This window comes from Oryx dammah, unplaced genomic scaffold, assembly GCF_014754425.2.
Source record: "Oryx dammah isolate SB20612 unplaced genomic scaffold, SCBI_Odam_1.1 HiC_scaffold_29, whole genome shotgun sequence".
Classification (NCBI taxonomy): Eukaryota; Metazoa; Chordata; class Mammalia; order Artiodactyla; family Bovidae; genus Oryx; species Oryx dammah.
Window position 1 is genome coordinate 65,855,070 of NW_024070213.1, and position 24,281 is coordinate 65,879,350.

General features: G+C 38.6%; 1 protein-coding gene and 1 pseudogene across 1 annotated transcript in view; one reads left to right on the forward strand and one right to left on the reverse strand.

Moving 5' to 3' along the window:
- The window catches only part of TAFA2 (TAFA chemokine like family member 2), a 171,354-nt gene that overhangs the window by 126,274 nt on the left and 20,799 nt on the right, over window positions 1–24,281 (reverse strand). The window lies entirely within an intron of this gene.
- LOC120857528 lies at window positions 13,926–14,730 on the forward strand (annotated as a pseudogene).

Below are 24,281 nucleotides of genomic sequence, written 5' to 3' on the forward strand. Positions count from 1 at the left end.
AAATCATCTCACCCTCTCCCTCTCCCTCTGAGTCCAAAAGTCCGCTATACACATCTGTGTCTTTTTTGCTGTCCTGCATACAGGGTCATCATTGCCATCTTTCTAAATTCCATATATATGTGTTAGTATACTGTATTGGTGTTTTTCTTTCTGGCTCACTTCACTCTGTATAATCAGCTCCAGTTTCATCCATCTCATCAGAACTGATTCAAATGTATTCTTTTTAATAGCTGAGTAATACTCCATTGTGTATATGTACCACAGCTTTCTTATCCATTCATCTGCTGATGGACATCTAGGTTGTTTCCATGTCCTGGCTATTATAAACAGTGCTGCGATGAACATTGGGGTACATGTGTCTCTTTCAATTCTGGTTTCCTCAGTGTGTATGCCCAGCAGTGGGATTGCTGGGTCATAAGGCAGTTCTATTTGCAATTTTTTAAGGAATCTCCTTCCTCTATCTCTTTGCATTGATCACTGAAGAAGACTTTCTTATATCTCCTTGCTATTCTTTGGAACTCTGCATTCAAACGGGTTTATCTTTCTTTTTCTCCTCTGCTTTTCACTTCTCTTCTTTTCACAGCTATTTGTAAGGCCTCCTCAGACAGCCATTTTGCTTTTTTGCATTTTTTTCCCATGTTAATGGTCTTAATCCCTGTTTCCTGTATAATGTCATGAACCTCCATCCATAGTTCATCAGACACTCTGTCTATCAGATCTAGTCCCTTAAATCTATTTCTCACTTCCACTGTATAGTCATAAGGGATTTGATTTAGGTCATACCTGAATGGTCTAGTGGTTTTCTCCACTTTCTTCAATTTCAGTCTGAATTTGGCAATAAGGAGTTCATGATCTGAGCCACAGTCAGCTCCCAGTCTTGTTTTTGCTGACTGATAGAGCTTCTCCATCTTTGGCTGCAAAAAATATAATCAATCTGATTTTAGTGTTGACCATCTGGTGATGTCCATGTGTAGATTCTTCTTTTGTGTTGTTGGAAGAGAGTGTTTGCTATGACCAGTGTGTTTTCTTGGCAGAACTCTATCTATTAGCCTTTGCCCTGCTTCATTCTGTACCCCAAGGCCAAATTTGCCTGTTACTCCAGGTGTTTCTTGACTTCGTACTTTTACATTCCAGTCCCCTATAATGAAAAGGACATCTTTTGGGGGTGTTAGTTCTAGAAGTTCTTGTAGGTCTTCATAGAACCATTCAGTTTCAGCTTCTTCAGCACTACTAGTCGGGGCATAGACTTGGATTACCATGATATTGAATGGTTTGCCTTGGAAACGAACAGAGAGCATTCTGTCATTTTTGAGATTGTATCCAAGTACTGCATTTCAGACTTTTTTGTTGACTATGATGGCTACTCCATTTCTTCTAAGGGATTCCTGCCCACACTAGTAGATATAATCGTCATCTGAGTTAAACTCACCCATTCCAGTCCATCTTAGTTCACTGATTCCTAGAATGTCGATGTTCACTCTTGTCATCTCTTGTTTGACCACTTCCAATTTGCCTTGAATCAAAGATTATGTGGCACACGTGTTATTCCCCTATGTGATTTCTTCTTCATTCTTTAACATCTCTCCTCACAAGGATAAAAAATGACATTGTTCTTTCTTCATATCATAAGGTTTAACCCATTGTTGGCTACCTGACAGTTACATAAATTGCAAAGCACTTCTGATATTTAACCATTCAGCAGTAGTATTTAAATATGAGTCATATTATTGGTTTAGACAGGATGAAAGACAGTATCACATGAAATCCACTAACTACATGAAATCCAGTAACTACATGAAATCCACTAATAGTCTTTTAAATGAAACTAATTTGGAATCTGTGAACACTTCATCTCTAATAATCATCACTGTTATGTCTGATCGGCTCATTTAGAAATTTTGTGACTGAATCCAGGAATGCATTCCTACATTCAATAACTACTAATCAGATGGTACTCTTAGCAAGATTCTGCACTAATTGCTGAAAATAACACAGAACAAACAGATGTGGTTGCAGCATTCTTGAAACTTGCATTCTAGTGGGGAAGAGCAATGGCAAACAAATTATACCAATAAAAAAGTAATTACAATTTTAATAAGTGTTATGAAGAAGTGCAAAGCGCTACAAGAGCTTGTAATTAGGGTTCTTTGAGGAACTACTCTGAGAGAGGAGCACTGAAGTAATGGAAACAATTATCCAGTAGAGTAGACAACTTTGGAGTTGGCTGAGTGGCTCACAAAATTCACAAAGAACTCTGTACTGCCACATCTGTTTTACATAGGCTTAGCTTACAGCCTGAGCTGATTAAAGTAGGCATGGACATGTGATCCAAGGTGAGGCAATTCTGGGGACTAACCCTAAGAAAGGAGAATCAGTGCCTCTCCAGTCATAGAAGAGTCAACACAGGAGGGAGAACCAGCACTTCGCTGTGGCTGTTCTTTGCATTGGGAGGGAAGAAATTGTAGGAAAAGAAAATAAGGGCTATATGAGAGATTTAGGGACATGAGAGGCAGAGACAAAAGGGAATCCAAGCAATATTTAAGTTTCTTGAGGCAGTTGTCACCAAGACCTGGATCACTCCTGCCTTTCATACAGCTATGGGAGATGCTGCAGCGTGCTTCCAATAAATTCCACGTTTGCCAAAGCTTGTAGAATACGATTTCTTTTTTCATTTCAACCCAAAGCATGCTAAGTTACAAAAGCAGGTAAAATGGGAGAAAGTGTATTCCAGACAGAGAAGACAACAGACACCAAGGCTCAAAGCAGACAAAAATTGACACCTTGAAAGAATCCTTCGGGATGAAGAGAGAAATCATCTGAGCTGAGACAAGGAAGGAGGAGTTGGAATCCTGGGGACCTTATGGCTTATCTGCAGAGTCTGGATATAGCCTATCAGAAATATTCATATCGTTCTTCCTGAAGCAGAAAAGGAAACAAACACACACAAAAGGCAATTCAATGACTGAAAAACATGTTCCTCCTAGGTAGTTTTAAATACTTTCAGCAAACACTTTTGAGCACCTATTATATGCCAGGTGCTGCAGAAGTGCAGCAGGACAGTCAGGGGAAGGATAAGAGTGGAAGGATGAGAGTTTGACTTCCCAGAGAACATTTATATATATACATATATATGTATATATATAACACTTTGCTGTACACCTGAAGCTAACACAATACTGTAAATTACCTATACTTCAATTTTTTTAATGGCTAAAAAAGAAATTTAAAGAATTTTAAAGTACATTTTCAATAATTTTGAAGCAATAGAACATTTCTAAAGATTGTGATTACACGGGGATGACCCAGAGAGATGTTGTGGGGGGCGGGGTCATGTTTGGGAATGCATGTACACCCGTGGTGGATTCATGTCAATGTATGGCAAAACCAATACAGAATTGTAAAGTAAAATAAAAAATAAAAAAAAAAAAGAAAAAGAAAAAAAATAAAGATTGTGATTAATAACCTTAAAGCTATGATTCTCAACTGGGGAAAACCCCAGCTCCCACTCCCTAGGGACATTCAGCAATGTCTGGATACATTTTTGGTTGTCAGGCCTGGGGTAGGGGAACTGCTTGTATCGAATAGGTTGAGATTAGGGATGCTGCTAAAATCTACAGTGCAGAGGACAGGCCGCTCACAACAAAGAATTACCCATCTTCAAGTGTCAACAGTATCAGGGTTGAGAAACCCTGCCTTGTGGTAAGCAAGCCAAAAAGTGGAGATTTCATTCAGGCTTGTTCTATCAGGTGTTAAAATTTGCCTATGCCTCGGGAACACTGAAGCAGGCCGTCTGTTGCATTCTAGAAACTTACTAATGGGGGCCCTAGGACAGAAAGGTATGAAGATGAATAGACAACAATCAATCCTAAGATACCAATAAACATATGATCATGTAAAACAATGAAGTGACTATCTGATGTGAGAGTTGAATCATAAGAAAGTCTGGGTGCCAAAGAATGACGTTTTCAAACTGTGATGCTGGAGAAGACTTTTGAGAGTTCTTTGAACTGCAAGGAGATCAAGTCAGTCAATCCTAAGGGAAACCAAACCTGAATATCCATTGGAAGGGCTGATGCTGAAGCTGAAACTCCAATACTTTGACCTCCTAATGGGAAAAGCCAACTCATTGGAAAAGACCCTGATGTTGGGAAAGATTGAGGGCAGGAAGAGAAGGGGGTGACAGAGGATGAAATGGCTGGATGGCATCACTGACTCAATGGACATGAGTTTGAGCAAATTCCAGGAGATAGTGAAGGACAGGGAAGCCTGGTGTGCTGCAATCCATGGGGTCACAAAGAGTCAGACACAACTGAACCATGACAATGTAACCCAGACTAGGGGATCAGGTAACACTTTCTAGGGGAAATATGTCTTAATAGCCACCTGAGAAGATAAAAGCAGGAGTAGAATCAGTATCAGAAGAATGACAAGGACTAAGCAAGGCAAAGTTGAAGTAGACAATGGAGTAAAGATTGCAGGTAGAAGGAGCCTGAAATATGAAGATCAAGGGCTGCCATCTATGGGGTCGCACAGAGTCGGACACAACTGAAACGACTTAGCAGCAGCAGAGCTGTAAGAGTGCATGGAATGTCCGTGGGACTCAGGTCCTCAGGAAATCTGAGGCAGAACACCGAGGAGGGGCAAGGCTAGCCAACAGAATAGTGAAGGGGTAAGTCCTTGCTGTCCTCAGAGGGGCAGGAACTCAAACTGAAAGCAATGTAGCCGCAGTGTGCGCGCGCATGCTCAGTCATGTCTGACTCTCTGTCTCCCCGTGGACTGTAGCCTGCCAGGCTCCTTTGTCCACGGAATTTTCCAGGCAAGAATACTGGAGTGGGTTGCCATTTCCTATTCCAGGAGATCTTCCCAACCCAGGGAGCAAACCTGCATCTCTTGCATCTTCTGCATTGGCAGGTGGGTTTTTTTGTGTGTGGGTTTTTTTTTTTTTTTTTTACCACTAGTACCACTTGGGAAGCCCTAATGTAGCAGCATTCCAGCTAACAAAGCAGAGTTGTGACTTGGTATACTGTGAAGTAGGAAGCAGTGGCACTTTTAGGTTAATTCTGACTTAATATGCTTTAGGTCTATTTTTATGTATGTGCCTGAAGTGCCTGAGTTCTGTATTTCACTGTGCCTGTATATTGACAGTGTGATAAATCAGGGATAATGTTATTTGGCAGGTTTCACAACCAGTCAGTTTGACTGACACAAGGAATCAACCTTACATATTTTAAAACCTCTTAAATTTACTTTGGTCATAAGGCTGGATATATGAAACATTCACCTCCATTTTTGTTCCTTGACAAACATTTCTTTAATTTTATAAACATGTTAGTCTGCAACATATACCCTTCACCCAGAGAACAGATGGTAAGCTGCACAGATTCTGTAACTAGTGGCAGTTTAGATGCTAAGTCATGTCCAACTCTTGTGATCCCATGGACTGTAGCCTGCCAGGCTCCTCTGTCCATTAGATTTTCCAGGCAAGAATACTGGAGTGGGTTGCCATTTCCTTCTCCAGGGGATCTTCCCAACCCGGGAATTGAACCCAGGTCTCCTGCATTGCAGGGAGATTCTTTCCCAACTGAGCTACCAGAGAACCCCAACATATACCTTTCAACCAGAGAACAGACAGTAAGCTACACAGATTCTGTAACTAGAAGACTTACTAAAGACACTGGTTGAGAGATGAAAGAACAAATAAGCCTACTGAAAAATCTCAGGTAGAGAGCAAAACAATTTGATACCAGCTGCCAGTGAATTATCTATGTTTCTAAGGTAACTCCCAACATAGCTTGTTGTCTTCAGTAGTTATTATACATCAGAAATTTTTTAGCCTTTTTTCTTTCATTAAAGGTCTTTTATTCTTTGAAATAATCTAGATCTCCAGCTAAACAAAAAAGCTACTATTTTCCTGACCAACTGCCTAGTAAAGGAACAAAGGAAAACAATAATCTGTTTCTTTTCTGAAAGTGTTAGTTGCTCAGTCATGTCTGACTCTGCAACTCCATGGACTGTACTGTCTGAACCAGTTTTAATTCAGTTTCTCTTCTGAGACTGGAACAGTGAGGATGGTGTTACACAGACAGACACTTCAGAGACCGCGAACAGAAGGCACGAGGTAAATTTAAAGTAAGGTCAAGGCCAGCGGCCAGAGGGCAATAATTATAGAGGTGCTGGAAATCAAGGCTAAGTAAGATCAACCATCAGCAGGAGAGTCAAGATCCCACTTACAGAAAGAGTCTTATAATGGCACAAAGCATCTTCAATTTAATTCAACAGACTGATGGAGTGCCTAATCCTCCCAGGGCCCTAAGCATATCCATGTCTCCAGCTGGAGCAAGGGTCAGCCTCAGCTAGAGGTCAGGCCACAGACTGCTTGTACCAGAAGGTGCTGTGCTGTGCTTAGTCATTCATTCGTGTCCAACTTTTGGTGAGACACAGTATAAATGTGGTCCATGAGAACTGTGTACAATCACAGATAGTGTCCAAGCACAGCAAGAATAGACCTAGCAAAAGAGTTGCATTAGATTATAACAAAAGTTCTCTCCATTTATTCTAAATTTAAATAATCAACATAGGACTTTTCTTCCCAAAAGAAAGGTATTTTGGAAGAACCTTTCTCAAGCCAGCATACTTCTTAAGGCTGGCGCTAATTCAAAAAGTAAAAGTTTAAAAGCTGACTGACTGTGTGTATGCCCATGGGATTCACCAGACAAGAATATTGGAGTGGGTCACCATGTCCTTCTCTAGGGGATCTCTTGACTCAGGGATCAAACCCATGTCTCTTGCATCTCCTGAATTGGCAGGCAGATTCTTTACCACTGTGAAAAGCCAGCTGATAACAGGATATCCAAATTGGTCAAGGGAGGTAATGGACAAATAGAGCCCAGATAAACCTAGTAATATTTCAGTTTCTTACCCTCAACTAAAATACTGGTCAATGCCAGATAAAGCTTAAGATTTAAGAAAAGGACCAGGGGGTTTTAACAGCACAGTCTTCATAGGTAAGTTTTGTTTCTGTTTTAGCTCATGATTTAAAGGTGTATTGAAAATAATTACACTTAACACTAGATTATTAATTTCCTCAGCCACCTACAAAAGCACACAGGGACAAAAGATATATAGTAGAGAGAAAAAAAACACCATCTTATTCATTCAACCAAAGATCTTCTTCCACATGGAGGAACTTACTCTTTATTTTTTGGGGGGGTCAAATGTGATGGCACCCCACTCCAGTACTCTTGCCTGGAAAATCCCATGGACAGAGGAGCCTGGTGGGCTGCAGTCCATGGGGTCACGAAGAGTCAGACACGACTGAGCGACTTCACTTTCACTTTTCACTTTCATTCATTGGAGAAGGAAATGGCAGCCCACTCCAGTGTTCTTGCCTGGAGAATCCCAGGGACAGGGGAGCCTGGTGGGCTGCCGTCTATGGGGTTGCACAGAGTCGGACACGACTGAAGCGACTTAGCAGCGGCAGCAAATGCTCAATATCAAGTGCAACCAAGAGTCTGTATTCTAAAGGCAAATGCAATTTCAACATAGCGTGTTCCTGATTTTTTTAAGTTGAACTCTTCTGTTCTTGAAAATGTCAGGTACAAATCCTCTGAAATGTCTGACATCTTCAACCTCCAAACAATGGATTACATAAATGTGTATGAAGAATAAGAAGCCAAGTTAAGAACCTGAGTTTATTCAGGTTTGTGAGACTTTTATAATGAGCCCATTTAAAGAATTCTCATGTCAAGGCCAAGTGTACTCAATGCAATACTTTCAATAAATCAAACAAAAACACATATTCTAGGATAGAAAAAGTCAGATGAGACTCATTTTTTCAAAAACCTCAAAGCACGAGGAGCCCCAAATATTTGATGATGTTTTAATTTCATCAAAAATGAAAAATACAAAGTAGTAGCCACAAACCGAACATTAGGAAAACCCAAATAGCTATACAACACTGAAGTAGATGTTCTTTCTCTTTGAAATGCCCTGCCCAAGTCAGATTTAAACCTCAGACGGTAAAGAATCCACCTGCAATGCAGGAGACCCGAGCTCGATCCCTGGGTTGGGAAGATCCCCTGGAGGAGGGCATGGCAACCCAGTCCAGTATTCTTGCCTGGAGAATTCCCATGGACAGAGGAGCCTGGAGGGCTGCAGTCTATGGGGTTGCAAAGAGTTGGACAAGACTGAACGACTAAGCACAGCAGCACTGTTACTGAACACATCTCTTTGATGAATTTTCACTTGATATTTGAACTACACTAGCCCCAGGTTTATCGTGTGGCTGCAACTGATGCTGACTGAACTGGAGAGTAGATGAGTGGCCATATGCATGGAGAAGCTGAGCAGGTCTACAGAGGGAAGAATCTCCCAGACATTCAGGGGAGTGTGGAGATTAATCACCACGTGGAGAGACACTAATGGCCTGCTGCCTTTGTATTACTGTATGTTTATTAGGTCGTACAGGAGACCAGGGACAAATTTCCCAACAAACTTTCCTCACTAAAAGCACATAAGGAAGAAGACAGCAATACGAAAAGTTATTTCAGAAAAATCTTTTCTATCTGTAACTACAAGTCTGAGCTCCCTGAGTCAGATAAATTATTTGCTAAATTACTCTACATCATTATTTCCTTAAAAGAAAGTTCAGTTCAGTCACTCAGTTGTGTCTGACTCTTTGCAACCCCATGGACCAGGCTTCCCTGTTCATCACCAATTCCCAGAGTTTACTCAACTCATGTGATGCCATCAGACCATCTCATTCTCTGTTGGCCCCTTCTCCTGTCGCTTTCAATCTTTTCCAGCATCAGGGTCTATTCTGGTGAGTCAGTTCTTCGCATCAGGTGGCCAAGTATTGGAGTTTCAGCTTCAACATCAGTCCTTCCAATGAATATTCAGGACTGATTTCCTTTAGGATAGACAGGTTGGATCTCCTTGCAGTCCAAGGGACTCTCAAGTCTTCTCCAACACCACAGTTCAGAAGCATCAATTCTTCGACACTCAGCTTTCTTTATGGTCCAACTCTCACAACCATAGATGACTACTGGAAAAACCATAGATTTGACTAGAAGGACCATTGTTGGCAAAGTAATGTCTCTGCTTTTTAATATGCTGTCTAGGTTGGTCATAGCTTTTCTTCCAAGGAGCAAGTGTCTTTTAATTTCATGGCTGCAGTCACCATCTGCAGTGATCTTGAGCTCAAGAAAATAAAGTCTTTCACTGTTTCCACTGTTTCCCCATCTATTTGCCATGAAGTGACTGGACCGGATGCCATGATCTTAGTTTTCTGAATGTTCAGTTTTAAGCCAAGATTCCCTTGTGGCTCAGATGGTAGAGTCTGCCTGCAATGTGGGAGACCCAAGTTCAGTTCCTGGGTTGGGATGATCCCCTGGAGAAGGAAATGACAACCCACTCCAGTATTCTTGTCTGGAAAATCCCATGGACAGAGGAGCCTTACAAGCTACAGTCCATGGTTTCACAAAGAGTCATACACAACTGAGCGACTTCAGTTTCACTTTTGCTTTCTGCCATAAGGCTCATGTCATCTGCATATCTGAGGTTATTGGTATTTCTCCCAGCAATCTTGATTCCAGCTTGTGCTTCATCCAAAACACAGATGGGTTGCAGTAATTCCCCATTATCCACGGTTTCATTTTCTGTTGATTTCCAAAATCATTAAGTAGAATATTCCAGACATAAATAAGTCATAAATTCTAAACTGCATGTCATGCTCAGTAGCATGATGAAATCTCACAATGTCCTGCTCAGACCTCGCTGAATATAAATCTTTGCTTTGTCCAGTATATGTAAATCAACATTATCAGATCAGCTATCAGGGGATCACAGTACTTGTGTTCATATCATCTTTGTTTTACTTAATAACAGTTCCAAAGCACCAGAGTAGTGATGCTGCAATTCAGAGATACCAAAGAGAAGCTGTAGAGTGCTTCCTATAAATGAAAAGGTGGAAGTTCTTGACTTAATAAGAAAAAAAAATTATGTACCCATGCTGTTAAGATCTATGGTAGGAATGAATCTTCCATTGGTGAAATTCAGAAGGAGGAAAAAAATTCACTCTAGCTCTGCCATCACACTTCAAACTGCAAAAGTCAGTTAAGGCCACAGTACATAAGTGCTTGGATAAGATGGAAAAGGAATTACATTTGTACATTAATTTTCATCACAGTATATTGCTATAATTGTTTTCTTTTATCATTAGTTATTTTATTTTTATTATTATTTTAATCTCTTACTGTGCATCATGTATAAATTGAACTTTATCATAGGTGTGTATGCGTAGGAAAAGACAAAAAATATATATACAGTTTGGTACTACCCTTGGTTTCATGCATCTGCTTGGGGTCTTAGAATGTATCCCCCATGGATTAGAGGGGGTTATTAGGAAGCAGTTGAACTCTAGATATTGGGGAAATTGTTATTTAGGAAAATCCAGAATTGCATAAAAAGCAACATAAAGACTTCAGAAAACTGTATTTCTCATTTTATTCTGCTTGAAATAGTCTAGAATTAGAGTAATTTGTAAAATACAGAAGTAACTCCAAGGATCATAAAGGTAAGCCTGTTTCTGAAGATGAATTGAGAAATTAGTTGATGTTAATTCTAAGGAAAGGAGGACTAAAAGATGCGTGCCTGAAAATATTGAAAGGATCATTACACAGAAGGAATAGTCATGTGATGCCTTGTTATCTGTTTTCAACTGGTTGCAATTATGCAGATATTATTACTTCTAATTACGGAAGTAGATTCATATAAATACAGATGAGCAAATATAAAAATATATAGACATGAGAAAAATTTTGAAACAAGTTCAAATGATTTGATATTTCAAAAAATGAAACTGCTGATTGTGGCAATACATTAAAAAAGCTGAAGACTGGTCAAGAGTATTGCATTGAGTTGGCCAAAAAGTTCAGCTGGGAAAGCAAAATGAGCTTTCTGCCCAAGCTGACAGAACAGTCATGCTCTGATTAATGGTTACAGTATAGGACCTCCATGAATTTTTCACTGCTGAAATTTTGAGTTAATTGGTTAACATGGAAAGAGCAAACGTTCAGCATTAATAATAATACTGGAAAAATAATACATACTTGGCTAATAAGAGGTGGTTCTAGAAGCACTTAATAATTTATGTAGAGATGTAGATTATGGGGGGCAGGTGATGCTTTAAAAGATCAGAGTTTTTATAAACCAGTGCCTTCTCATTATTCCTTGAATAATTTCTTCCCTAGAAAAGCCACATGACTTCATGAGAATTCCACTTTAAATTAATTCTCCATTTCAGCCAATAAAGAATTACTTCAGCCTTGAACTTCAGAATGACATGGAGTGGCAGGCATCTCCTGCTTGAAAAAGATTCTTATTTAAGTGGTTTTCTGAGAAATATTTCAAGGCATTTTCAGTAAGACTGAGATCTGGTCAAGTGGTGTTTCAGTGTTGCTATATTCAGAACTGAATCATATATATGTAGTCATTTGTCAAAACAGAAGGACAAGTTTGCTTTATTTTTATAGTAAGACAAAAGAAAGTAGTATTTTCTACATATTTTCTACCCATTGTTATTTCTTTGGGATACAAAATTTATATTACCAAGACTAAAGTCATTTTGATATAGGTTAAAATGAATCATTTTTATAGAACTAGGTTTTAAAGCTCATTACACCCAAAGATTTCCATTATGATCTAATTTGAAATGAAAGTAAACAGAAATAATAATTTTATTCTTCTAAAATAAGAAGTCACTGTGCTTCAATAAAATATCACAAAACACAGTTATAGAGAAGTAACAAACTGGCTAAAAAGCACAACTCAGGAACAATTATCAGCCATGTGAGAATCTATTATTAGTTCATAGAAAATCATCCTTGTCTATGAGGGATAACTTGTTGTTTTCTCATATCTAGGTGATATATTGTTTCCTGCCTTAAAAACACTCCACAAAGCAACTTTATCTGGAGTATTACCAAACTTAGAAGTAAGATACACAGTGTTTATTTATATATTACATATAGACTATCTAAAATGCAAAGAAAGCTACCATTATGTTGAACTTAGGACCAAGTACAGAAATGGTGTGTAAGTCAAAAGGAATTAAGAATGATGAAGTAGTCTACTTGAAGTAGTAGCTGGTGGTGCCTGGGTAAACAGTAGAGAATAAACAGAAATTTCATAAATAGAAAAAAGTCAAATGATAAACTGAGAAAGCAATTGGTTGAGCTGACATTGTAAATCTTGGGCACCTAAGATAGCTGCAGCCTAATCGTGTCCACAGCAGTTGTAGCACTGACAAAAATACAGGAGTATCTTTACTGTGACACAGGCCATTCAGTGAGACTTACTAAAGTGTAAATATATTCAAATTTTTATTTACAGTATTCTTAATACATTTTACCTAGGTTCCCTTGTTTACTCTGTAACACTATCTCTTGGGGGGGGGAAGCATATGGAGATTCCAAATATGCCCAAGAGCTTAGGCACCCCCAGATTCTGGCTCCCAATATCCCAAGCCCCACATTTCTCATCACCTTATAGGGTCAGGACAACTGACATAGAGACCTCGAAATATCACATCATGAAGCATTGTGCCTCTATGATCAATCTTTGATTTATCAATAAGAATAGGATCTTTAGCACAGAAATTGTCCCTGTGAGGATTTGATATAAGAGAAGCCATATATGAAACATTTAAAAAAAAATCCCCTCAACAAGGACTTACTGTATAGCATAGGGAACTGTACTCAATATCTTGTAAAAACCCATGATAGAAAAGAATCTGAAAAAGAATACACACACACACACACATAATTGAATCACTCTGGTATACACCTAAAATGAACACAACATTGTAAATCAAGTGTACTTCAATTTTAAAAAATACCCTCAAGGCAGTATCCTTTGGAGAAGAAACTACTGATTTTCCAAAGAGAGTATCTCAGCACTTGGAAATACAACCTTATTACTGAAGTTTCCCAGTGTGTCCAGAGGCTCAAGCAATCATTTGCTAACTCTATAAAGCACTTTGCTGCTAGCACTCACATAAACAATCCATAAAATAAGGTTCTATAAAAATATAAAACATCCGACATACCAACATACCTTGTGGAAAGATTCCAGGATGTTCCTATTAATAAAATAGATATAAAGTTGCCTAAACCCATTGTGAAACAGGAAAAGTTAAAGTGTTAGCTGCTCAGTTGTGTCTGACTCTTTGCAACCCCATGGACTGTCCGTTCTCAACCCCATTCTCTGTCGTGGAATTCTCCAGGCAAGAATACTGGAGTAGGTAACCATTCCCTTTTTCTGGGTATATTCCCAACCCAGGGATAGAACTAGGTCTCTTGCATTGCAGACAGAGTTGCTACCATCTGAACCACCAGGGAAGCCCATTTCCTAAGATCATAATTCCTTCACTAACACTACAGTAGAATGGTGGTGTTCAAATAACCAGAGGATTCATTGTATTAAAAAAAGTTTTTATTCCACTTTGAGGACATTAAAAGTAATATCAACCTATACTTTGAAATAAATATATTCAGAGTCCAGATTAAAAGTCCAGATTCTCTTAGAAAAATGAAAACTTTACCTAAGCAACAACAAAGTCAACCTTGAAAACTGGCAATTCCAGGACTGATCAATACTAATACAAAATCCCAGAGTATCTTCACAGGTAGTGTCATTGCAGGTCTAATATACTAGATGAATAGACTTTTTTTCCTATGCTTATTAACATAGTGTAATTATTGTGGTTTGATATTTGATATTCTATAGCATATTTTTGTCCAAGTTTTTAAGAAATTGTTCTCAAGTTTTCTTTTTATCAAAAAATATACATCTCCTCATGGCGGCGGCGGCGGCTGGTTGGGTGCAGCGCTGTAGCGACTGAGCTGCTGCTAGCCTGGCGGCTGAGCGTCGAGCTCCAGCCTGGCCTCCGCGTGCCCCTCGGGCTCCGCACCCCTGATGCTGCTCGGGCGCTGAGCCCGCCCCGGCCGGGACGATGGTGAAGTATTTCCCGGGCCAGAGCGTGCTCCGGAGTTCCTGGGACCAAGTGTTCGCTGCCTTCTGGCAGCGGTACCCGAATCCCTAGAGCAAGCATGTCTTGACGGAAGACATAGTGCACCGAGAGGTGACCTCTGACCAGAAGCTCCTGTCCCGCCGACTCCTGACCAAGACGAACAGGATGCCCCGCTGGGCTGAGCGACTGTTTCCGGCCAGTGTTGCTCACTCAGTGTACATCCTGGAGGATTCTATCGTGGACCCACAAAACCAGACCATGACCACCTTCACCTGGAACATCACACGCCCGGCTGATGGTGGTGGAGGAACGATGTGTGTACCGTGTGAACTCTGATAACAGCGGCTGGACCGGAATCTGCCAGGAAGCCGGGGTCTCCTCTAGCTTATTTGGCCTCTCCAGAGCTGTCCAGGAATTTGGGCTCGTGCGGTTCAAAGGCAACGTGACCAAGACTATGAAGGGTTTTGAATACATCTTGGCCAAGCTGCAAGGTGAGGCTCCTCCCAAAACCCTTGTTGAAACAGCCGAGGAAGCCAAGGAGAAGGCCTAGGAGACGGCGCTGGCAGCTACAGAGAAGGCCAAGGACCTCGCCAGCAAGGCAGCCACCGAGAAGCAGCAGCAGCAGCAGCAGCAGCAGCAGTTCGTGTAGCCAGCCCAGGCCCCGAAGCAGCAGTCTAGCAGACTACCAGCTCCAGTCCCTGTGCCAGCTTCTAGCCCTCTCGACTGTCTGGGTGGTGGGCTGAGGGTAGGCGCCCTGTTTGGCATCTCCAGCACAGCCAGCCAGTTACCCATGTCTGAGCCGGGCCTCCTTACTCCTGCATCGGGTGGCTGAGGACAGGCACAGTGACTTGCCCAGGGTCACTGCATCCAGGTGAAGTGGTCCGTAAATGCTAGACTGTAAGCTCCATGAGGGCAGGGACCGTTGTTTTATCCTCTGATGTGTCCCAAGTATCTGAAACAAAATCTTGCGTGTAACAGGCACTCAATAAATACTTGATGAATTAAAAAAAATATATATATATATACACATATTTGGTTTCTATAGCTTTTTCTAAATGGTTAGATTCAAGTTCAGAAATACCTCTGAAAGATGAATGGGATTCATTCTAGTACTTATACCAAGGTAATATTCTTGGTAGTAATTCTACCAGGAATTTTCATTAATGATACAATTTCTTAAAAGTTTATGACTTACGTGAGAATTCTGTACTCTGATAAAATAAGATCACAAGTCCAAAACAAATTCAAGTCAGAAATCTCTAAAGGATAACTGGTTATAAATCTTTCTGTGATATCCAAGTTGACTTAATTAGAGCTACTATCTTTATGTACCTTGAATCTTATTTCACTTAAAACTTGATTTGTGGTTAAATGAGATATGTAACCTAAGACAATTGCCTGGCCAAAGGCAGCTCTGAGAATGACAGTCACATTTTAGAAGGTGTTTCATTTCCTTCAGGTAAACACAAAGAAATTTCAACAGCTGTTAAGTTACAGTGGTCAAAGTTCTGCAATTTCAAAATCCAAGCTGTTAGTCTAGAAAAACTAAAGACTTGAATTTTATCTCCCAGAGGTATTTCGTCAGATAAGTCATATTGTGATCATAGCTTGCAGTCCTACCTTCCTTCTTTCTTCCCACACAGATTCCTCATCCTTCTCTGAACCCCGTTTCAGCCCTGACACGTTTCCTCCCGTTACAAATCCTTCACTCATTCATTACACATCCTCTGTCTCCGGCTTTCACCAACCTTCTCAGGCAGACAAATATTTATGCATTTTCTAGTAATTTTACTTTTTCTTAAGCACTCAGATGGACTTCTCTCTATCATTTCTTCTGCTGTTTATATACCCGTGCACATGCTTTGTCTTTATTTGTCTGTGAATAGGTAAGATTTTATTAAATACTCGTTGTGTTTAGATTTTCATTAGATAAATGTGTTTTTCTTTTAGTTGATGAGTTCCTTGACAGCACAATGATCTAACTCACTTTGATAGTTTCTTGGTGACTAAATAGTATCTGGCATGTAATAAATGCAGAACACATTTGTTGAATGAATTAATGATATATAAATTATCGGGAAACTAAGTGGAAAGAAAAAAACCAATAGGGATTTGATATTATTTCTGAAAGTAACTTGTCTTCAATATTTGATACATATAAATACTTTGAAAAACTATAATATGTAAAGTGTTTAAGAAAAATATGTTAGGACACATGTATTCCCATGTCAACATAATTGACCTAGAAAGACTGAATTTCTTCATTTTTTAAATGAATTCATTTACAAAGTTTATTTAACATAAATTTTAAGAATATATATATATTGCAAAGAAAGAAAGTGCTTTATCTATCTTTGACCCAAATGTCCCCAAGGCATGAGCATTGTAGAGGAGTATTTGCTACAGTGTTTCATAGTTTTAGAATAGCGTATCTTTATTAGGAAACAAACACAAGAGTGGTTTTACTTAAGTAACATCTATTTTGAGACAAGACATTTGCAGAGTTAGGAAATAACACATAGGCCATAGCTACTACACAAACACAAATAGCCTAATAATTTATTAAAATGGCATGCTAACATGTTTTTTCCCTGAATCCTCTATTAGTGTGGCTGTCACTTTTATCTATAGCTGATTTTCACTTCTTTTTATAGCTCTAATGTTTCAAGTCAGGAAAAAAACTGATTGATTTTCTCAGCATTAACCTTCCAGTGAACTAGTTATAACTTTACAATATATTATCAAGCAGATAGATTTTTTTTTTCTAACAGGTAACAGTTTCCTCTAAACACTCCTATAGATGCACATTTGCAAAAGCATTTTAATTTCATGTATGGCGTTTATTGTTATATATATCATATTTCAAAATAGCTAGAAAATGTTTCCTTTATGACTCACAATTTTTAGTATTATTTCCCAAGAAATGCCTTTCAAAACTACCAATATTTATAAAAGCATTATCCGTAAAAATTAAAAATTTTGTATATAGTAGAAACTATAATGAGTTATGGCACTTTAAAAGAAATTTCATATGCATTATCATTTTTTAGCTCTATACCAATCCAGTGTAGGAAAATGAACACCTATCACTCCTATTTTAAGATACCCTAACATCTCAAAGTTAATGTATTTCACCCAAGGGCATTCAGCTCAAACCCTAAATTCTCCTGACTCCAAATCTTCTCCTTTTTTCACCACTCTGTAAAGTAGTTTAGGCACCATTTCAAATTAGTTTTACAGTTTGCATATCCTACAGATGCAGTCTTCTCTCATATCCACTGTGAACTTATAAACAATTTATTTGGGGAAGTAGACATGTTCATCATGAGTAATCAGCTAAGTAGTCATTTTGTTTGGTAATTTAATATCCAATCTTGTGTCCTGTTGATTTTATTTTATTAACATCCAAATATCATGACCAGACTTGATTTAGTAAGTAAATGACTTCCTATTATACAGACAGCCAGTACAGTAATGATACACAAATGGAACTCACAATATGAAAAAATAGAGACTATAGTAAAATTGTTCAGTCGTGTCCAACTCTTTGCAACCCCATGGACCCTACCTGGCTCCTCTGTCCATGGAATTTTCCAGGCCAGAGTACTGGAGTGGGTTGCTATTTCCTTCTCCAGGGGAAATTCCCAACGCAGGGATCAAACCCAGGTCTCCTGCACTGCAGGCAGATGCTTTACCATCTGAGCCACAGGGGAAGCCCATTAGAGACTATAGAAGATATTAAACACATTTTCCAGTGACTTGATAACTTGTGTTATCATAAAATTATAGAACAGTATGATTTGGTAATTTGATAAGAAAGGTATTCACAGAAGTCTATTGTGACTGAAAAAAATTTTTAAGTACTTCAATAAGCCATCATCTATTTGTTATGATACTGTGAAAAAAAATACAAATAAAACAAACTGTAAGATATAGAAAAGAACTTTTTCCTCAAATATTTTTTCATATGAACTCACAAATGTATAGATTACTGATCTAGTTGGTTATATTAGCTTTTACAAGTCCTTATATCAAATGCTACTAGGAATTTTTACAATGATTAATGAGAGGAAAAGAATATTACTATGAAACAGAAATCATAGTAATGAAAATTGATTAACTTTGGGTCATGCACTTGCAACAAGAGTAATATCATCCCACAGAAGTGTGAAAATTGCTTCATGGGAACCATGAAAAAACTATGGAAAACTCTTACCTTCTTTATCTACAAAAATCACAGATACATATACAGCACATAAATATATACAAAATTTCAACGGGTGAGAATCAATTAGAAAAAAAAAAATCTAAAAATCTCCTTAGAGAGCAAAAGTAGAAAAAGAGTTGAAAAACACTGCTCTAGGTAAATAAGAATTACCGTATTCTGCAGTAAGTTAAAAAAAATTTCAAAACTCCTTTGATATCCTTTAATTGTTGCTAGGTGATTACAATCAGTCATAGGAATACATTATAGAAATTCCCCAAAGTGAGTTATGAAATGCTTGTTGATAACTGCAGTGTCTAGCATATACACCTGGAAATAACTGAACATTTTTAAATTAATGAATGGTTCACAGTCAAAAGATAACAAATGTTTCATAATTTTCATCTTTTTTTAAGCACATAACTATGCAATAATGATATAACTTCATTCAGTGAGTATCAAAACCACCAACACCAGAAAACTATACCCACCTAAGATTCACTCTTCTCTTAGCAGACTTGCTTTGAGTTTATTACAAAAACAAAATATTCCTGAAAGCAGGGAAAGAAGCTACAGTAAAAAAAAAATTCCTTTCATAGCCCAAATAAATAATAAATATGAAACCATACTAGAAATAATATGTAGGATTACTTCATCTCTTTTAACTTTAAATATTCAGAATTTCCCTAATTCTATACCTCTAAGTATAAAGGTAGTATGCCTCCAACACTGAATATTCAATGGAAGGATTGATGCTAAAGCTAAAACTCCAATAACTTGGTCACCTGATGAGAACCAACTCGTTGGAAAAGACCCCGATGCTGGGAAAGATTGAAGGCAAAAGGAGAAAGGGGTGACAAAGGATGAGATGGTTATATGGCATCATCAACTCAATGGACTGAATTTGCACAAACTCCAGGAGACAGTGAAAGATAGGGAAGCCTGGCACACTGCAGTCCATGGGTCACAAAGAGTCAGAAATGACTTAGCAACTGACAAACAATAGCTCCAAGTACATCATAAAATGACAGCAAAATCCAGTCTCTTAAAATAGAGAAAATATAGAGGGAAAGACTTCTTACATGTCATTTTTAAACTGTATTTTTGAAAGTCAATAATTAATTCTGGAATACTACACCCACCACCATTAAAACAGGAAGAAAAGACTAAGAATACTTGCTATCACCATTAATTTCTCAAACCCTTTTATAGCTTCTGTTCAGTGTTTTGAAACATGAAATCTTTTAAAGAAAAGACTCTATTATAATTTCATTTATGCTACATACTCTTAGGAACACATGATGCCTGAATACTTGAATCCATCTTCATAGAGCTTGTGAAGCACTATGTTAATGCTCATAAAGCATTAACAAAAAAAATCACACAAATAATTCATTGAGTACAATTATAACAAGAGATGTAAAGGAAACAAGGTGCCATGTGACCAAATCACAGAGAAACTAGAAAGGTAAGGAAAGCTTTCTGGGAGAGATACTGGACATCAATGAAGGCTTGTAGTTAGCTAGACAGATAAAGCAACAAAAATGTGAAAAGCACAAAGAGGAAAATGTGGCAAAAAAGAGCACAGGGCCTTCAAGAAAGTGCAAAAGAGAATATGTCTGGATCACGTTGAGTTAGAGGAAAAAGAAGAAAAGAGACAAATGAGGGAGAGGTAAAACTAGCAACATTTATTTTTAGAAACTCACTTTACCCACTGTGTGGAGATCTGACCAGAGTTTGGAAATTTGTAATGAGAAAGGAATTGCAATAGCTCAGAGAAGACAAAGACAATAGTATTCTACAAGCAGTGTGATAGCATCATTTAAAAAATATATTGCTGTGTGACCCAGGGAACTTAAATTGGGCCTCTGTAACAACCTAGAGGGGTAAGGTGGGGAGGGAGGTGGGAGGGAGGTCCAAGAGAGAGGGGACACAGGTATAATATGGCTAATTCATGTTGATGTCTGGCAGAAACCAATACAATATTATAAAGCAATTATCCTTCAATTAAAAATAAACAAATTTAGCTATTAAGAAAATTACAAGATCTAAAAATAAAATTTATAGAATTCTTAATTTCTATATCTATATCCTTCAGGAAAGATGGAACTTGATCAAAGTAAAGATGAAGAAAGCTAAAACTGAATGTGGAGGAAATTTTTGGAACCAGGAAAGAGACACATGGAAATAAAAGAGAGCCTAATTGATGCTTTCAAACTGTGGTAGTGGAGAAGACTCTTGAGAGTCCCTTGGACTGCAAGGAGATCCAACCAGTCCATTCATTGGGGGGACTGATGCTGAGGCTGAAACTCCAATATTTTGGCCACCTCATGTGAAGAGTTGACTCACTGGAAAAGACCCTGATGCTGGGAGGGATTGCGGGCAGGAGGAGAAGGGGATGACAGAGGATGAGATGGCTGGATGGCATCACCGACTTGATGCACATGAGTTTGGGTGAACTCCAGGAGTTGGTGATGGACAGGGAGGCCTGGCATGCAAAGAGTCGGTCGCAAAGAGTCGGTCGCAAAGAGTCGGACATGACTGAGCAACTGAACTCAACTGAACAAGATAAATAAGAGTATAAGAAAACTAAAAAGAAAATGGCAAAATTTAAAACATTATTAGTGTTCTGATTTAAGATGGTGGGTGGAAATAATATATTTAAGTAGGAGGCAACAACAACAAAATTTTAGAACTGACATCAAACTCAAGAAGCCTAGAAGTGGAGAAGCATCAAAAGAATTAGAGACAGGAAGCTTCAGGTAGGTCTGGAAAGGATAAAGCATTGAGGGCTATAATTAGAAGCATTGATAAAAGCTGTCTGAGAAGCAATTAAATCTTTAAATACTCTTGATCATTCTATGTCACTAGGTAGCTGTCTTACCTGCCAACCAGGCAAAAGCTTGAAGATTTATTTGAGGGGGAGCAAAACAGAGGAGTTCTGTCTGGACTGGGCAACACAAGGCACAGCAGAGGTTGTAGGCACCACACAGAATAGACTACAGAATGCTGATATGAGATGTACCTCCTCACCCTTGGGCTTCCCTGATGGCTTAGAGGTTAAAGTGTCTGCCTGGAATGCGGGAGACCCGGGTTCAATCCCTGGGTTGGGAAGATCCCCTGGAGGAGGAAAATGGCAACCCACTCCAGTACTCTTGCCTGGAGAGTCCCATGGAGGGAGGAGCCTGGTAGGCTACAGTCCATGGGGTCACAAAGAGTCGAACACAACTGAGCAACTTCACTTCTTCTTCCTCACCCTACCTGCTTTCACCTGTCAATTCTCACAATCTCAGACAAGAGATTAAAGGATTCTTCTTGAAGGAATCCGGCCAATCCAAAAGAAAACTCAAATAGACTAACACTGGAAGTTCTCCAGTAAAAGCCCTGTCACATCATCTTGGGCTTTTAAGATAGCACCAGTGGTAAAGAACCCACCTGCCAATGCAGGAGAAGTAAGGGATGCGGGTTCAACCCTGGATTGAGAGGATCCCCTGGAGGAGGGCATGGAACCCACTCCAGTGTTCTTGCCTGAAGAATCCCATGGACAGAGGAGCTTGGCAGGCTATAGTCCAAAGGGTCACAAAGAGTAGGGCATGACTGAAGTGACAGTGCACACATCATCTTGCTTTGAATCTCAAAGTCCACAAGCTCCACTAACTGACTCCGAACTTCCAGAGCAGTTTGGGATTATCAGCTATCTGAGGACAGCTTCTATCATGGAAGACAGAAACTAAAAGAGCAAAGGAAAAAATCTAAGAGAAAAAAGAGACTTTGCAAGGAGAAATACTCATAAATGGAGCAGGGAGCTGGGGGCAGGTGGTGCAAGGCATGGGCATGAGAACATTCAGAAAACAAATAATAGCATGCAAAAAAATTAAAAGTATAAAAGAAGATATAAGATTTTTGCACAAGTTTGGCCAATAAAGGTGAAGAAATCACCCAACTCTTCTCCTTCAAAAAGAGCAAAAGAACACAAAGAATATAGAAAAATATTAGAAGACAAGTTCAGGAGGTCAAACAGCCAAACAATAGGAAATCCAAAAATTGAGCTAGGAGGAAAAAAGTGAAACTGGGCAGAGAGATAGGAGCACTACTTAAATACAAAGTGAAAGTAAGATTATCTTTGAAAACTTAAGTCTAAGCTTGAAAAGATTCACTAAATAATTAAAAGGACAAAGCCTAGATATATATTGGCAATATTTTTTTTTTAATTTAACGTACCCCAGGGATTGAACCCAGGTCTCCTGCATTGCAGGCAGATCCTCTACCATCTGAACCATCAGGGAAGTCCTAAATTAAAAGAAACTATGTTAAAAGGTGGAGAAAGCAATGGCACCCCAATCCAGTACTCTTGCCTGGAAAATCCCATAGATGGAGGAGCCTGGTGAGCTGCAGTCCACCGGGTCGCTGAGAGTTGGACACAACTCAGTGACTTCACTTTCGCTTTTCATTTTCATGCACTGGAGAAGGAAATGGCAACCCACTCCAGTGTTCTTGCCTGGAGAATCCCAGGGACGGGGGAGCCTGGTGGGCTGCCGTCTATGGGATCGCAGAGTTGGACACAACTGAAGCGACTTAGCAGCAGCAGCAGCAGCATGTTAAAAGGATTCAGGTACTCCACACTCACCATCACTCCACCACAAACAAAGAAGAAAAATTACCCAAAGCTAGTAAAAGAACAAACATGGTTGAAAACACATTGTCTGGAGTTCTGAAGCTGTGCTCCTGCATATTATATGCAAATGCACTAATCAGGCAAAATGTAAACTACTGGTAACAACTCAAAGTGCTAATCCTTTATAACGAGCTCTCATAAAACAGCGTCACCTAATAAAAACAGTGGATAAATTACGTGAAAACATAATTAATAAAAAATATCAACAGTCAATAAACCAATAAAATTTGATCTTTAATAACTAAAAATTGCAAATTAAAACAGGATGAAATTGACAAAAATTAGAATGATAAATCTCAAGGACTCCAAATTGGTCTGGCCAAGTGTTGACAATAGTGTGTAAGCCCTTTGCTGATGGGAACAGGAATAGGGATGTTTGCAATTTTTCAATAATATCAAAATGCACACATTTTAATGTGCATCATGTTAATAAATTAATCTGCCTGCAATGCAGCTTTGATTCCTGGGTGGGAAGACCACTGGAGAAGGGATAGGCTACCCACTCCAGTATTCTTGGGCTTCCCTGGTGGCTCCAGCTGGTAAAGAATCTGCCTGCAATGCGGAATACCTGTGTTTGATCTCTGGGTTGGGAAGATCCCCTGGAGCAGAACAGCTACCCACTCCAGTATTCTGGCCTGGAGAATTCCATGGACTGTATATAGTCCCTAGGGTTGCAAAGAGTCGAACAAGACTAAGCGACTTTCACTTTCACTTCGTGAATATATTATTACATATATTACATCATTTTAATTTTATCAGTGCTTCTTTTATACTTTCCAAATATTCTAAAATGAACATGTTATTTTTATAGTTAAAAATATCATTTTTAAAATTTAAGCCATTTGAACTAGTACTCCATCACTGCAAATCTAGCCTAATAAATAGATACGGGAAAAAGCAGTTGCACATATAAATGTTTATTGCAGCTTTATTTTTACTAGAGGAAAAATAAACAGCTCTACCATCCAATTATATAACATGTTTAAATAAATATTTTCACAGGAAAGATGAAATGTTCACAATATAATAAGAAAGGAGAAAAATCTATGAATACATATATTTCCAATATTATATGAATCATATTTGAAAGTTAATAATTATATATGTATAGGTGTTTTAAATTTTCTTTTTTATATTTTATACATTGTCAAATTTTCTCTGACAACAGTGACATCTGAAAAACTACAAACAATCTATAAACATTAAATCTGAAAACCATGTAAACTGAAAATATATGATGGATGTGACCAAGGTTTTCAAACATCAATGAAAGAAACATTAAACTGTCAAAGGAATCAATGAATAACTCAAATATTAGAAAATGAAAATAATTCAAATGTTAACTATCCATTAACTGAAAAATATAAATTAAA